At 43.9% G+C, this 14437-nt stretch overlaps 1 long non-coding RNA gene across 1 annotated transcript; it reads left to right on the top strand.

Annotated features, from left to right (window-relative positions):
• Positions 1–657: 657 nt before the first annotated feature.
• LOC118451896 lies at positions 658–12309 on the top strand. Its single transcript, XR_004841476.1, has 5 exons — positions 658–851; positions 4927–5103; positions 6034–8491; positions 9821–11606; positions 11942–12309. It is a non-coding gene; the product is annotated as an uncharacterized LOC118451896 (long non-coding RNA).
• The last annotated feature ends 2128 nt before the right edge of the window (positions 12310–14437 follow it).

The raw sequence follows: 14437 nt of genomic DNA, 5'->3' as shown, positions 1-14437 counted from the left end.
TTCAGCATTAGGATAAAGTGCCAGAAGTTGTCAGTGAATGAGGTTTTGGGACTGGCAGGTCAAAGCAATTTTGTATAAGCCCTTGAAGTATGGCACAGCAACAGTCAAGACTTTTATAAAAAACTCCTATGAGCTCTAGAGATAAGGTAACTTAGGTTTTATTTACATTGGTAGATAGACCATTAATTTTTATGTGTTCCTGAAGCTGTTATCTCTTTCAATGGCTGGCCTGCCCATATTTCTAACCCAGGTTTATGTCCCCATCTGTCTGAAGTGTTCACGGTCAGATACCTTTCCTAATGTTCAAAATATTCTGGGGAATGAGAGGCAGAATTAAAAAAGAAGGATTTAATTTAGCCAGAATGCCTTCAACAGTGGGTCTTCTGTTTAGAGGTTCTTTTTGATTTTTGAAATACAAGATGAAAAGCCTCATAGTGCGCAACCATCACCCAAACCCAAAGTCGGTAAAAATGCTGTTGATTTTGGTGGAAGCAGAGTTAGGCTGACACTTTGCGGTTTTGAAAATTCTACCCATAGATGACAATTGAAACTACTCAGAATATTAACTGTGAAGGAAAAAGCGCATAAGTAATAATATTTGAGACTGGGAGTTACATCTCACAATCTAGTAATGCCGTGTACTTGTGTAGGTGCCGGACGAACTCATTTTTCTCACCTCTGTGCCGCACACACAGAGTGACACCCTGCCCAAGGCACGGCAGAACTACTTTCTTATCAAAGGGGGCCACAAAATAATGAAACAAGAGCTTGAACGTCACAAGCACACAACGAGCACGCGAAGCACGTAGCAGACGTCCAGCTAAACAGCAGCCCGGGTGCTTATTCAGCTGGTAAGTAAAATTTATAGTCAAAGTAGTACGTTTAGTGCGCCGCAGTTCCCCACAAGTTTGTGCATCTAGGCTTTGGCTGCCAAGGTGTCAGTGAAATAGTAGTAGTTGTGTTTTGAGGTCAAACTCCTGCAGACAAGCTGATGTTAGGATGCAGCTAAGGTGTGTACCTGGTCTCAGGAACTGAATAGTTTTCTCCTATTTCTGAACCTAGAAGAAACGTCAAGGCCTGTCTTTCATTTCCAAGAAGTGTAGTGCTTCTGACTTTGCTGCTGCCCATATAACTGTCACCACTTCTGAATTTTTGCTGAAATGGCAACCTTCCCTCTGGTCACACCAAACCAACATCACGATAGAGTCACTGAAGGCTCACTCAAGAGAGATCTGTGTTTAAAGCCAAGAAGAGCCAAAGGCCAGTTTAAATGTGACACTTCTGAAGTCACCATGGAAGAATTTCACCTTCTGTAGGAACAGCTGACATCATCTCTTGCTTTGGTGACCAGAGGAGGGGTTTTCCCCTGATTTTATCTCTGCCCAGCTTGTAGTCATGCCCAACTAAAGGAGGCGATGTTTGATGCAGTTCTGTGTGAAAAAAGTTCAGTCTTTTGCAGCAAGGACTTCCACAGCTTGACTCAGTGTATACGGGAGCACTTCCTTTATTTCACATTATATTCCAGTCACTCTGAAAGCAGTGAGTTTGCATATAAAATCTTAAGGGAAATAATATGGTCTTCTGGAGAAAAATTCAGGAAGGAAAAAAGCCATCACGAGCTCTAGAGATCAGGTTGGATTTATGCTTTCATGTTATACATGGGAAGTACTGAAAATGACAAACGTGAAACCCCATTACTGGAAGCATTTACAGAGCAGAACTGCCCTTGGGATGTTAAGTCTGGCTTAAGTCCTTTCATAAAGCTGAACAATACCTTTGGTGAGCTCAACAAGCTGTAGATACTGTTGTGTATAAAAGACCCTTATTTTGAGTCAAAGCTGAAGAACAAAGGAACGGTTGTGCTTGGCCAGATAGAACATCCTTTTAGCCCTTTTCCAAAGGTGGCTGAGAGCAGATGCCTAGGGGAGAATTAAAAGGTAAGGCAAGGAGGTAGTGAAACTTTTCCGGAATCTTCTTCTGGCCTGCAGTAATGTGTAGCTCATGGACTTCCATTGCCAAAGGCTTTCCTATTCAGTGATCCTTTATGGATTTTCTCAGTTGCTTATTGAGCCCATGCAGCGCCTTTGTACACACACTCTTTTGCAGCAAGGATTTCCACGGTTTAGCTCAGTGTATAAAGGAGCACTTCTGTTGTTCCAGCCTGCTCTGTGCAAGTTTTATCTGATGCCCCTTCACTCTTGTATCGGAGGAGAGACTAGGGACAGCCCATGCCTATTCACTTCCCCTATGGCACCTCCTTTAATAGATCTCTAAATGCATCCTTCGTCAGCCACCTCTTTTCCATGATGGAGTCTTCTGAGTCCGCATCTTACACAGCAGCGTGTTCCACACTTGTGTAGGTAATATATGTACCTGTGAATTATTCTCAAGCTCCAAAGCTTCCAGATGAACAGGTAGTTTGGAAGGAAGGCTTACTGACTTAGGATGTGCTTTCCCCATAGAAAATTTTGATTAATTTAAATTAATATATTATTTTCATGGGAAATTATTAATTTGGTGGTAAAAGCATTAAAGTTTTAATAATACTCATTCTCATCTCTCTTCATCCTGTTTCTTCCCATAAAATGGTTTAGAAAATAGATATTTTGGTTTACTTGAAAGCCGAACTTTACTTTTATACTGGAACCCAGTTTAGCCGGAAAAATTCAGCCACTCCTCTGGAAGAAGGGTCCGAAATCAAACTACTCTGCATGGTTGCTTTTTTTCTCAGTGGCTGAAGCCCAGATTCTTGGAGGGCAGAAATGAAAGTAAAAGGCAGGCTTTCATGAAAAGGGAAGCAAGCAGTCAGATGTAACTAGTATTTGACCCATCTGCCCTTCACGTTTTATTCTTCTGCAGTTTGGTCTCTAGAGAATGAAAGACAGTAAGGCTCGGAGCCGTGGTTCGGGAGCAAGAAGGCGACTGGGAGGAATGGTGAGATGAGTGAGGGACAAAGATTAAGGGGGACGATAGACAGGGAGTTGGATAAATATGTACAGCAGAAACAGGGTAATCTTGCTTCCACATATGCAGAAAACCTGTGCTTTGGCTGTTGGATTAAGTAATGACTAATCACTGCGACAGAATAAAGAAAACAAATTTATATTTTCTTCCTCATTCTGGCTTTGTCACATGGGCAGAGGAAACCAGTTTCTTGATTTTAAGATTTAGCATCAAAGTTTTCAGTAGAGAATCAAGTAAGCATTGAAGGTGTCAGACTAATAGCACAGAGACCGAAATCATCTGTGTAACCACAGAAAGGCTCACAGGAGGCATCAGCAATGTAGACTTCCCAAACATCGACACACAGCAATCTTATTCTGTGGGAATCGCTTCTCCCTCCCTCTCTCCCTCTTTTCCTCCCTCTGTCTCTTCCTTCCATTCTTCTTTCCATCCACCCATCCATCCATCCACAGTACTAGAAATGGTTGACCTCCTTTATGTTAGCAACTTGCTGGAAAACTTCCAGACTTAGGGGCAAGGGATACAGCTCTGTTGATTTTGGTGAATGTTGCACTTGATGGACCGGAGCTGGCTGACTGTCACCTTTTGGTTTCCAGTAGAACATAAACTACATTTGGAGTTTTTGAAGACACAGACATACAGTAGTTTGATTTGACTCAGCAAAATCAACTCCGTTTAAGAAAGTTCTATTTCAAGCTTCTTTTAGGGGCAGAGAGGCGCTGAATGAGCAGCCTGGACAGGACGTCATAGCTCCTGTTCCTCGAGAGTCGGAGGCTTTGACTTCTTCTGTTTCCTGATGAACTGCAGAAAACATTATTTCCTGTCACTTGTGTTCTAAAATAATCCTGTCAGAGTGAATAAAGCAGAAGAGGTCTGCATGTTTCGGACAGCATTCTGCTGCGACATAGATTGTCCACCAAAACATCAAATGGAAATATTTGCCTTCTGCATGATCACTTCTGTGGGTGTCAGTTATGTATAAGTGGAGGAGGCTTCAGCAAGGAGAGGACAGGAGGGCCAGCGGAACAGCTGCTATCTCTTTGTTTGCTGTGTGAACTTTTTTTTTCCCCTTGAGCTTCTTGGGATTGGTATTTCAACCAGCATAAGCTATTGCCACCTGGACTAGTACCAGCTCTGCTGCTCAGCTGTGAGTCATAGCAACACACATAGCAGAAATATGTCTTGGGGAAAGTCACAGCAGCAGCTACTTACCCCAGGGGACGTGTATCCCAATACCTGCAACTTCCACTAGCCCTTCCCCTTCCTACATCCTTTCTGCTGAAGACTCTTCTTTCAGAAAAGACAATCCATGTGGAAATGTTAATTTGCTCATCTCTTTACATTGCTTCTCTGTTTCCTGTGCTGAAGGGGCCAACATATTTGATTAATATAGGTGCTAACCTTTTCAAATACATCTGTCATTAATCCTGCTGACCCCTAGATGTGGAATGAAGGTGAATCTGGTGAAGGTGTTTAGATTATGTATTGGGTTCATGAAAGTCTTCAGGTCTAACAGATCTGCAGTTGTTTTTTAGCTCTGGCTTTTCAGGCATGTTTTCTGGTCACTGAATCTCTGGAACCAGCTCCAGGAAAAGGGATCTTGCGGTCCAGCTGCCCCAGCTCATTTTTTGAAAGCAGTTTTGTTCTAGTAGCTTTTGTCTTTGTTATTTCTTTCCTACTGTGATATTTTATGTTCAGCCCTGCAGACAACCTGGTGCCATTAAGCCACAGCCATGCTATTGTTCTGCGGTGCTTCCAATTTGCATGGAAAATTATTCCCGTTAATAACTCTCCATTGTTCACGCCTTATCTTCCTAAGTCACAAGCCCTGCTGTCAAGAGGCTTCTGTACACTTTAAGGCATGAAGTGATTTGCTTTCAGTGAATTCAAATGAATTCAAGGCTTTTAGGGGCTTAGGTAAAATCAGCCAGAATTCTTGAGATTTTCTTTATTTCCCCTCAGGTCACGTTGTCCACCGTTGCCTCTGATAGCAGTCTTTGACCTGAATACTTCTGCCTGTGCTACCGCTGAGCCTTGTTGCAATTCAGAGGGGGACTGCGTGTCGTTCTGCGCGGCGATGGAAGGCGCTCAGCTCGTGCTGCGAGGGAAAGGTACTCTCTCGGCTGAGGTCGAGTTAAGGTATTGATTACAGATATCACTTGAATTCAGCAAACAGTGTTTGGCCTACTCTTGCATTCGCTGCAGAGGGGTTTGCCTGTTCCTACAAGCTGACAGGATAATGGCTGGTTATGTGAAGATACTGAGGCTTTGGGGTTCATTGCTATTTTTCCCCATTTGTATACATAAGATAGTGCTCCTCTGGGAAAAAAGTAAGGGTTTTAGCAGTTAGGTTCATGGACGTGTTTTCCTAATCTTCAAAAACTGCTGACATGCTCATATTGCAAGAAAGAAGTTAATGTTTGGTGGGTATAATCCAAGCTACAGAAGTAATACATAAGAGGCAATGTCTTGTGCATAACTGCAGAAAATTGTAACATGTTTTTAGAGTATAAGGGAGTACTTTAAAAAACATCAAAGCGTCTTTTCAGTTGCTGTTTAAAACCACTCTTGTTTCTCAGTTTTTAAGCACTATCACTCAGCACTGGTTTTGCTTCCTAATGTTGATTTGCTTTCAGCTGAGCTGTTGTTTCACAAACTTTGTGAAACACACCTGCTTAAACATTTTGGCAATTATGGAGCAAATCTGAAAATGGCTCGGTATCTATTATTTCATAACTGAAACCCAGTCATGTTTCTTTTGTATTTTAGTATGATATTGCAAGCCACACAGGAAACCTACCTTCATTTCTATAGTGACTTATTCTAGAATATTTGGTCAGATATTATCAACTATATAATATATTAAAATTACTCAGTGTTGGCACCACTCCTAAATACAAGCCCATTTACGTGCATTATAGCTCTATTTGGATATCAAAAGAGCACAAAAACAGTTTCATTTTCCGCCAGAGGACAAATAAAGTCACCATCAAAGCAGGTAAAATAATAATTGAATGAAAAAAGACACTGAAATTTCCTGAAATGTCTTATTTCTTTATTTACAAAAAGATTAGGTCAAGTGAATCTTTTATGACAAACGGTGTTCCTGTTCCTACTGAAATCAATGACAAAGCTTCACTGAGTTCACCGGCAGCATAAGCTGTTCCTGTTAGACGGTAAAAATACAAACCCTGAGTGTGCCTTTGTGGACTTCAGTGTGCATCTGGATTAACCCTACCCAAGTCTAACTAGAGTTAGACTATTGCATTCCCTCGAGGTGGGTTTGACTCTTTCTGAGCAAAGTACGGTGGTTCACAACGAAGAGACAAAAGTATTTTTGCTTACAGAACCAGGTTCAAAGACATGAGTTAACGAAACAAAACTTAAGAGTTAATGAAACAAAACTTAGTAAGTCTACTGATAAGCAGAACATTCAGCCTGTGTCATCAGCATTGCCAGATAGATTTCAGTGGAAATATACTGCTTTTTCACAAGTAGTGCTCTAGCAGACTACGCAATTTTCTCAGGTTAAGGGGAAGCTTAGACACAAGGAAGACTAAAAACTTTATGGTCTCAGAGATAAATACAGCTCCTTGCTCCACACCCTTCTCCCCATTCCAATTTCCCCCAGCATTTGTATAATGGCATTTTTCAGAAATCTTTTCACAGGATTCCCCAAAGGCTCGTTAAAAAGCCTTAGTCTGAAGGAAGGTCCTTCTGTGGATTAGTAACTGAAGGATGAAAAGCAAAGGTGGGAGCTACTGATCATTTTTCACAATTAAAGGAAGTTGCAAGAGGAAGGCAGGGGAAGGAGACCGTGCCAGGTCCTGCGTTGTCCAACACATTCACAAATGGGCTGGAAGAGATGGTGGATAGCCAAGGTGGCTGATGATACACAGTTGTTTCCAATAGTCAAAAACAAAAGCTGCCTGAGAAAGTAGCACAGGGATCTCACATTATCAGCTGGCTGGGTAGTAAAATGGCAGAGAAAATACAATGCTGATAAAAACAAAACAGTGCATATGGGAAAAACATAGCCCTGTTAAACGCAAACAGTTCCGAATGAGCAGTTGTCACTCAAGAAAGAGATCTTTGAGTCACTGTGAATGCTAACATGAAAACGCCAGCTTAACATTCAGCCCAGGGACTGGGTGTGCCCTCGGCTCAAAAACCTGACCTGATGGTTGCCAGAAGCTGGGAGATATAAAAGGGGAAGGAACCCTCTGTACTCACCCTGTTTCTCATAGGTGTCCACTACTTGCCCCTGTTGAGAGAAGATGCAGAGCTATATGGATCTTTGCTATGACCTAGAATAGCTGCTCTTATATCCTTATGTAAAATGAACTGTTCGAGAGAGTAGATCTAACCTGGAGTCACAAAGGAAAGTGAAACTGTAGAGAAGTATACAATCTGCGAACCAATGTCTAAAGTCGTGCATGTCATCAAGTCCCAGACAAAGGACCAATGGATCAGAACAAACAAAAAAAGCCTCAGAAGAGACCACAGGGAGATCTTGAATTAACCCTTGACAGGTTAGAAGCTTGCTGAGTGTTGCTGCTGCTTTAGCACAGGGAGTGAGCAGGACTCCAAAATAGCACAATAAAACATGTCAGAAACACTTGAAGAGCTCAGAGACAGATGTGAGCAATTTGTCCTGCAACTGCAAGGTGACCAGTAGGTGCAGAAAGAGACTGACAGCAACTTAGTGAACGGAGTGTATACAAGGAAGACGGTATCAGCAGTTCCAGTGGTTCTTCCCTTGGAACAAGACACTGGTTGAAAAAAAGATCAATGAGCCATCAACCTGAAAGCAAATGGGACCCGTCCCAGCCCAGTGATTCTTCTGCGACATAACTTTACTGATGACTGTGCCTGTTGTGCTGGACAAGGCATATGGGATATTAGAATGTCTGAAAATGTCTTTAGTTTAATGACCCTGAATTTACACCGTGTGCAGTGGCGTTGAGGTTTACATATCAACATCAGGTGTTAATCTGCACTTAAGTGGGCCACAGCAGCAGAATACTTTGTCAGCAGTTGGTACTTTGCTCAGCAGATGCAGTGCTCAGCAGAAGGTGATGTTAGAAGAACAACGGGGATTTATGGGGAGACAGATACAGAGGCAAACAGTAGAATCTGAAGTCCTGGCATTCTTGCTGCTTCCTAAGCTTGGCATGATTCACACCCCCAAAGGTACTAAACAGTTGCTGAGAGTAGCTGCAATCATACTGACCCAGGGTGTCTCAGGTGGCTGTATTCTTAGGGAGAAAACACATTTTTTATCATAACTTGCAGAAGGTGGGCAGGCAAGGGGCACTGAGTCTGCTGCTTAACCTGAGAACATCCTAGTGGTTTACTCCTGTACACCCAAAGAGGCACATGTCTTGGCTGTAAGCGTGCTCTGTGCTCTGCTTCCCACTCATCTCCATTCTCAGCTGCCCCACAGACTGCTCACGGACAGCCCGCTGAGGTGGCCTGGACATGCAGAATCCCAGATGCACCGGAGACATACTGCCAGGCTTTCTAGGTAAGCAGGTAGATTGGGGGCAACTTTGGAGGGACTCTGTTGCCACAGCCAGATAGATAACTGCAACAGGCCAAAATAACCAAATCTGCAAGATGAAGAGTGAAAACTCTGCAAGGAAAATCGAAAAACTAACTCTGGGTGATAATATTGTTGTATCGAGGGTGAGCCACCAGAACAAGCAACAGCGCAAGGGCCTCAAGCGTAACTGAATCTTCTTGCAGAATGTAGTGAATACATGGGAAATGTAAGGTTTTGGATTGCGTTTTTCATAAGCGGTATTTAAGGGCTACTTACTATCTTAGATTTTGGCCGAGAGAACAAAATATGGAATAGAGAACCGTAGCTTTAACTGTTTTAAATTTTCCAAACCCAGGAAATCTTAAGACATATCCTATTAAGCAGAAGCTATTGGGAAAATGTCATCAAAAGAAATGTCATCTCTGCCCAGTGTTTTCGCCGGAGGCGGGCTGTGATTACTGAATACCACAGCCTATGCTGAGCATAATGTGATGGTGGAGGGATGGGGAGCTACCTCCTGGCACTGAACCACAGCTGCTTCTGCGGCTGATTCAAAGACTCCTGCTGACTTTGGCAGGTGACGTCCTAATGGCTCTCAACTGATGGCTGAAGATCTCAGGGATGTTCACCATATCTCAATGGGAACTTCAAAACTGACCTCCTTCTACTCTGAAGGGATTTCATGGACAGTGTGAGAGAAGTCCAGTGGATGTTACGGCATATTGGCTTCCTGCAGAGAGGTGTTGTGAAGGCTGTGTTTCCCTAGGATTACATGTGTATGAACTGGAAGAACAGAGGTTAGGCTATTATAACATTATGTTTCCATTTGAGGACACTTTGACATGTGCCCAGAGAGATGAATATGTACCTAGCTTATCAAGGGAACACATTTGGATATTTTCACTCACACTCAGCAACGGACTATTCTTAGTATCTAATAATATACACGTGCCTTGCAGCATGCTTTTTGATAGCCTTGTTTCTATTCTTCGGGAATCTAATATTTTGCTATATTTCCAAAGAATCCTGGATTAAAAGAAAAAGTCTTGCTCTTTTTATAGCATGGCAGTTTCTCACAGTGGAAAAAAAAAAATAGAGCTGCTGCTAGGACCAATTTCTTTTCTGCACATTGGAGGTAAAAGTGTCAGGTTGACCTGGTAAATATGCAAGTCAATGCAGTACAAATTAAGGGTTAGAACTGACTGCTGTAAGTGTTAAAGAAGTTATGTATTTTTTCCACCACTTAGCAAAACCAGAATTTTCAAGGCCTATTATTTTTTCTATCTCTATTTTCTAAATGTTTAAACCAAGTGCCCCACAGCAATCCCAGTATCTGCACCTCATTTGCAATCCATCGTGAGTTTTAAGGTGGGTTCATTTTTTTTTTTTAAAGCCTGAAGTACATACAAACAAAAGTAGCTGCTGGCAGGTTTAGAGACACAGAAGCACAGTAATTTGGTACGCAGTTGCCATGGCAGCTAACCTACATTTAAATTATCTGTACGCTTTTCTCAGCCATTCTCTAGCGTTCCTCCTATCTGAATTGTCAGTTCCTTTTTTTTTTTTTTTTTTTTTTTTCTTTGAGACCTGCCTTCTGCAAAGCCCTCCTTTGTGCCACTTTGGCCTCGTCTGCTGGCTCAGCCCTTTCATCCTGGCATACTCCATATTCTGTTGATATTATCCGTTAATGGAAGGGGAAGCGAGAGGAGCACGAGGCAGAAGGAGATGATGGTCTTCCAGCTACTCTGCCTGCTGAGAGCAGCTTCTTGAAAGCTGATTTTTGTTGAAGTAAACCACAGTGGTAACTCCCCTCAGTTTCGGGACTTAAAGCTTGCTGCAACATCACTGATTTTGAAGAAGTTACTGCAGATTCACAGCGACATAATAAAAGCCAAATTTGGCCTTAAGACAATGAATTTACCCAATGATGAATGAATTCTGCTCTGTGGGTACATGGCAGTAAATCAGGGTGCTATCTCTTCTATCCAGAAAACAGGCTTTGAAATGCTTTAGCAATGTTTATTACCGAGTAGAAATACTAAAAGAAAGGGCAATGAGTTCTCCAAGCTCTTTCCCTTTCCATTGACCTCCCTCTCAGCACAGTTAGAAAACAAGCCCAGTCCTGTTTATGAATTAAACCTTGAAAGATTTTGTTATTTATTTCTGGTGAAACAGTTCCTTTCTGTCAAATCGCTGTTTCAGAGGAAATACATTCCACTGGCTATTTCTGACCAGCCATCCTTTTTATCTCCCTTCTTGCCACCTCTGAGAACTAAGCTGTGACGCCACTTCAGGGGAACCCAGCCCAGGTCTTATCAGTTCCTGGCAGATCATGGAGAGCCGACATACCTTCTGCCTATGGCTGAGTGCGAGCTCTGCGTTTACAGAAAGTGAGATCAGAAGATAAGATGCAGAGAGTATTTACTTACTTATTTTTAATATAGTAAGCTCAACATGCTGTCAAAGCAGAAGTTTTGTCTAATTTTTTAAAGAAGGTTCAGTTTCGGTATCACTTTGGGTGCTTGATAGTTTTCAAGTGATTGCCTAGAATAAGATCGCTGCTGCTGAAGACTTGGAATTGCCAGATAACATTTGCATGCAAAGTCAAGGAGTGGGGATTACTCAATTTATCATCCTCATATCACAAAAAAAGGAGAAAAATCCCTGGATTTGTAGGATTACAGGCCATGCTAAAGTGATCTCTCCTTTCAGGGATACTGAAAGCTGTGACATTCAGCAAGAGTTTTTTGCTCTTACTTTCTGAGTTCATTTATTCAGTCCAGTCATCTCAGGATAGCTCGCTTTTTAAAGTGGACTTTCAAAATGGTAAAAACAGTGCAGATACTAAACACAAGGAATAAGATCTGGAGAGGTGACAGTGAATAAACACTTTATGATGATTTAGGCTTGCCGAAGACCTGCCCCCATAAATGTGGTAGCTTATTAGACGACAGCTGAACTGAAATGATCGGTTTTTGGAGTAACTGGCAAGAGAGACAGGTCTGGCAACAGTATCAGGATTCCCCCTCTAGACCTGTGGGGAGGAAAAGGAGATACAAGAGAGAAGTGGATTTCCTCCCGCTGCTTTTTAATCTTGGTATGTTACACTCTCCCACTCTCAATTTTTGCTCTTTCACTGTAAAAAGCTGCATGCCTGCAATAAAATTCTAAGAAGGGGAAAGCACTGCAGGCTGAAGCGGGCATCCTGAAGGGAGTCACAAAACTTGAAAAAACAGAGAATCACACTTCCCGTTCAGAAGAATGGGAAAACATGACACTTCCCATTCAGAAAAATGTCAGATGACTAAGTTATATATGTACTTGTATCCCACCTGTAATGTCTACTATAACAATTTCATGTGAATTGCCCGTGCACAGTACTTTTGAAGGCTCTTTGCAAAGATCAGAAATATTGTTATTTGCATTTTACAGATGGAGAAACTGAGTTATGGGGTAGTGAATTGACCATCCCAGACCTCCAGCATATTGACTGCAAGGCCTTCCAGTTACCATGGACCTCTTAGCATGCCACAGATCCCTGCAGTTATCAGGGATATTATTTATTGTTTATCCTTTTGTGTCACAAAAGGAAACTACTTCCCAGAGTTGCTGACAAGGAATTCTTTCATTTTGGGGGCAGAATGTGTTTAGTAGTTATTATGGCAAGCTGTGATTCATACCTTTTGGACCTCAGTTGTATTTTGCACAGCATGAGAATAAAGTAAATCACATTCTGAAGAGCCTTGCCAATGAAATATTAAAGCCAGTATTGGTGATAAAGCTCACTGCTGTGCTTTTCAGCAGTATTGAGGGGGAAGGGAGGGGACAAGTGCAGTATGTGAAGTCAGGTGGAGGAGGAGGTTCAGGAATGGTTGAAAAGCAAAAGCAGTGTCTGCCTGGTGCTCCCCTGTTCTGCTGTGAGCCGAGGCAGGGCCAGGCATAATGCAAAGTCCAAGAGGTTGGTGAGGGTGTCATGTGGTGAAGCCAAGGTCCCGATCCCAAATGATCCAGGTTGAAGCCTGTGTTGGCTGCCCACTGCCCTGCTGGCATGGTTCCATGGGGGAGACCCAGGTATGCAGAAGGCAGTGGGGACTGTCTCACCCTGAGCCCCCCCTAACATGGGTTGACGTGTAGGTCAGCTGCGCTCCCAGGGCCACCCAATTCAGGGAGAGCAGAAGTGGCCTAGCGTCAGCAACCCATGCTCCTTGTGTTCCTCTCACGACCCCGGCATGAGATTACTCAGCAAACCTCTTGCTAGCACCCTGCCTGCCCGCCGGTCACTTGCCACACCACTGTCACAGAAGCTGGCCCTAAACTGCCTGCCGGCTGCAGACCGCTCCTGGGAGCCCGTCCTGCCTCGGCTGCCCTGGGCTGTGCTCCTCCAGCAGCGCTGCTCTTGGGGCGCCTTCCCTTCCCCTGAAACGTAAGCGTATGTGGTGATGACACGGCTGTTTCAAGGCAAGAGTTTTCCAGCTTCTTGGGCAGTTAAACCCATGGCTTAACTTCTGTTGGCTTTCAAGCATGCCACTGGCTTCCGTGGGAACAGCACCGGTTTCTGAAGACGTGACAATCCAGTGGCAAGCTGCTGCAGAGGCAGGTGGTCCTGCTCCCTGTCTCCGTGTGCACTGGTCCGACCCCATGGGGAGCGGGCTGTCATCCCCAAGCTTTCTACGGGGCAAGTTCTCTGAACGAGTTTGGTGTTGGGTCAGACAAGTGTCGGGGTTGCTTAAGGAAAGGGTCACAGCTGTGCTGTTGAGGGTAGCATGGAGGAAATGTGACCGCCTCTTTGGCAGCAGCTGGCATTCGACTGCAGCTGGAGGTTATGAAATTGCCCTCTTAGAGTGTGCTTGTGCTGGCAACCACTGCCTCCACCTAACAGTTTCCCCATCACTCATTTATCCGTCACTTCAGAGCTCATCCATCAATTATTTGGCACCTGGCTTTGCTGCCTGCCAGCTTTACCCCGTTCTCCATCTTTCTGCTTTCCACTGCCTACCTGGGGCTTCAGGTGCCCCTTACCTGCCCAGTCCTACCCATGAGTGCCCAGCAAATGACATCTTCACGTGACAGAGCGTCGAGTCACAGGTGACACATGAATACCCATGTAGTTATGTTTTGTTGATTTTTGTGGGTTTTTTTTAGTATTTGTTTATGTAACGACAACTGCTGAGAATGAAAGTGCAATCATTTGCAGGAGGATACTGTTAGGTATTTCTATAAAATATTCTACACATTTTACACCGATGCATGTATAAATGCATCGGGAACCTGAAGGTGACTACGGAGCAGCATCCCTCTCGTCTTTGTTTTGCATTTCAGCCACTAAGGATTTCACTTTTTTGGGGGGAGTTATTGGGCCGGTTAATGGGTGAGATCTGAGGTAGTAATGTCCTGTCCCCACGTATTTGAAGTGTGTGTATCCCTTAGGTCTTTGCCTACGCTATTAACTCTTTGGAGTATATTTCCTTCACTAACCACCAAATCCCCAGTCACCACACTTCCCAAAACACATCCCAAACCACAGCAGGATATGGCCGTGTCACGTCATGTTTAACCCTGCATTAGGGAGTAAAAGAATGGGCTTGGAAGGAGTGAGGGTGGCTTTGAAGCCACGCCTGCCGAGGCTCTGCAACGAGCATCTTTCCCTGCCTGAGGAGGGGGGTTAGACCAGACGGCCTCCACAGGTCCCTTCCCACCTCAGCCAGTCTTGATTCGGCGATGTTTGCTTCAAACTAGTCGTTTTCTCCTCTCTGTTCATCTCGGTTAAGGACTTGAACGTCCTTCACGCTTGCCTGCAAGCGTGGTTGGGATCAGAGAGCAGGCGCCCGAGGCGGGGTGCTGCGGCAGGACGCGGGTTGCTTCGCCAGGCCCTGCTCCCTGGTGTGGCCCGGGCCTCACACCTGCGGCCAGGCGCCCCTCCTTGGCCCG

Source organism: Egretta garzetta, unplaced genomic scaffold (genome assembly GCF_000687185.1).
Source record: "Egretta garzetta isolate BGI_Z169 unplaced genomic scaffold, ASM68718v1 scaffold283, whole genome shotgun sequence".
NCBI classification, from domain to species: domain Eukaryota; kingdom Metazoa; phylum Chordata; class Aves; order Pelecaniformes; family Ardeidae; genus Egretta; species Egretta garzetta.
The sequence above is the reverse complement of the archived record's forward strand: the minus strand, read 5'-3'. Positions and strand labels throughout refer to the sequence as shown.